Here is a 2,949-nt window from a genome sequence, read left to right as displayed (position 1 = left end):
ACACACACTCACACACACACACTCACACACACCCACACACACTCATACACACTCACACACTCACACTCACACACTCACACACACACTCACACACACTCTCACACACACTCACACTCTCACACACTCACACACACTCTCACACTCACACACACACTCATACACACTCTCACAATCACACACACTCTCTCACACACACTCACACACTCTCACACACACTAACACACACTCTCACACACATTCTCACACACTCACACACACACTCACACACACACTCACTCACATACTCTCACTCACACACACTCTCACACACACACTCACACACTCTCACACTCACACTCACACACAGTCACACTCACATACTCACACTCACACACACTCACACATTCACATACTCACACTCACATATTCACACACACACTCTCACACACTCACACACACTCACACTCACACACACTCACACACAGTCACTCTCACACACTCACACACACTCACACTCTCACACACTCACACAGTCACTCTCACACACTCACAGACACACACACTCACACACACTCACACACACATACACACACTCACTCACACATACTCACACTCATACTCACACACTCATACTCACACAGAGTTTTATTCTAGAAGACCGGCAATGCCTGAGAAACAGCTCCACCTGGTCATGTGTGTTTTTAAAAATTGACTGCAGTATATTAAGTATTGATTGTGAATTTGATTTGTGAATGATAAATGACCTGAAACTTCTTTCGAAGCAGTGGAACCACTCAACAGAGACACAAGCGGAAGTTCCCCAGGGGAAGGCCGTCCTGAGTCAGCCCCACGCATCTCCCACGATGCTGGCAAAACGCCGACAAGGGCGGGCCTGCAGCAGGGGCAGTGGGCATGCACGTCACCTCCCTCGGAAGGGTTTCAGTGGGCATGCACGTCACCTCCCCTTTCCTTCTGGGTTTCAGTGGCTCCTCCGGGCCGACCTCAGGCTGCTCACCAGTGGACACTGGTCCCCTGGAGATGGCCACACTGGAGGCACGGAGGGGCGTTCATCCTCTCTGCTGGGTGGGCAGGCAAATCTTTGTGTGCTATTTTTAAATGTCTTAATAAGTGTTCTATGACCCCCAGCCCACGAAGCAGCAGGCACCCTCAGGGGAAAACTGGGGTATCTTCTGCACCCCATCGCCACCCCCCTCCATACCCGCATGTGGACACTCTGGAGCCACCGTGGCGCGCATGGGGCCGAGGCCCAGGAGGGTGGGGCGTGGCAGGCAGGCAACAAGCCGCAGGGCCTCACTGACATTCTCAGGGACCAGGCGTGTGCAGCCGGCCAGCCATGGGGGTGTGCAGGGAGCCTGGGGGTGGGAGCCTGCAGACTCCACATGACCCCCACTTTCCCGCTAGTCCAGCGTCCTGGCCCACCAGGCCTGCCAGGGGGACTGGGACTTCCAGAGCTTTCCAGAATGCGAGACTCCCAGGGCCCAAATCACAGAAGTCCTGGGTAAACCAAGACGAGTTGGTCACCCTAAGGCCACCCCAGCCTCTGGGTGGAAGCAGTCACCCCAGCTGTATTAACCCCCCAAGGGGCATAGCCTCCTCGGGAATAACAGCCTTCATTCCCTCCCTGTCCTGAAGACTCCAGAGATTTATCTCGTTCACTCTCTGTGTGGCTGTGTCTGGACTCAGCACACCCTACTGGGGTGGGAACGAATATGCTCTTGATTCTTGTAAGCCCAGCGTTGCTTATAAATTCCTAATTTGGGAGCAGCGGTGCTCTAATTTAGCTCCTTGAAGTGCAAGGTGGCTGCAGAGAGCGCAGGGCAGTGAGGCCCTGGGACCTTCCTCCTGGGTTTTTGGCAAGCTTTGAACTGTGCTGCTTTTGAGTACACCCAGCCTTGTCATCTTCACAGGTTTTTTTTTTTTCCTTCTGTTTCCGACCCTTTGCTGGTGCACTTGGGGAAGCTGGCGTGCTGGATGCCAGATCAGGAGCCCACGTTTCCCGCTGGAGTGCAGCTGTGTGTGTCCTCCCTCTGCTCCTGGCCCTCCAGTTTGCTCAGTCAAGAGGGAAGTTACTGCTGATGAAGGGAAAAAGTTGCATCTTGCTGAATCTTGGTTCATTCCTAGACCAAGGCTCTCAATGTTAGAAGCCAGGAATTTACCACCTTTAGATTTTGTTTTATTTGTGACTTGTCCCTGTACAGTGTGGTCCTCCCAATTAGCACCCCACTTAAAGGATTTTGTGGGGCTGGAAGGAGCCATCAGTTAATTTGTCACATGTCGTCCTGCTGGGGTGGCATAGGTGGGTTCTGACCCGTCTGCCTTTCTGGTCAACTAGATGGGGTGTGTCTTCTCCTCCCTGCAGTAGATCAAAGGTGCCAGCGTACCCCAGTTGTCCCACTGCATCCATCCTAGGCTAGCCCACCTGCGGCTGAGCAGCAGACATGTGGGTGAGCCCAGCCAAGGCCAGAAGAACTGCCCAGCAGAGCCCAGCCTGAGTCGCTGGCCCACAAACTCGTGGGTCAGCATTACTGGTGTGACATTTTAATGATGTGGCATTGGGGTTTTGGGGTTGTTTGCGATGCAGCGTCATTGTGGCAGTTGATGGATTCACCCTAGCTCCACCCAGCTGCCAGAGGGAGCTTTCCATTTCTGTGGTGTCCTAGGACCCAGCATGGCTCTAGGTGCAGTTCCAGGCAGAAGGTGCCAATGGGAAGAACCTGGTGTCAGGCAGACCAGAGTGTGGACCTGCAGTCTGCCCCCTGGAAGCAGTGCGACTGTGGGAAACTTAGTTAACTCCTCTCATATTCAGTTGTCTCATCTCTAAAATGGGAATAGTACTGACATCACTACCTCTAATGGGACATGACCCATTTGACGCCTCCAAACCTCATATTGAAACTTGATCCCCCATGTTGGAGGTGGGGCCCAACAGGAAGTGCTTGGGTCATGCGG

Source organism: Microcebus murinus, chromosome 14 (genome assembly GCF_040939455.1).
Source record: "Microcebus murinus isolate Inina chromosome 14, M.murinus_Inina_mat1.0, whole genome shotgun sequence".
Classification (NCBI taxonomy): Eukaryota; Metazoa; Chordata; class Mammalia; order Primates; family Cheirogaleidae; genus Microcebus; species Microcebus murinus.
The sequence above is the reverse complement of the archived record's forward strand: the minus strand, read 5'-3'. Positions refer to the sequence as shown.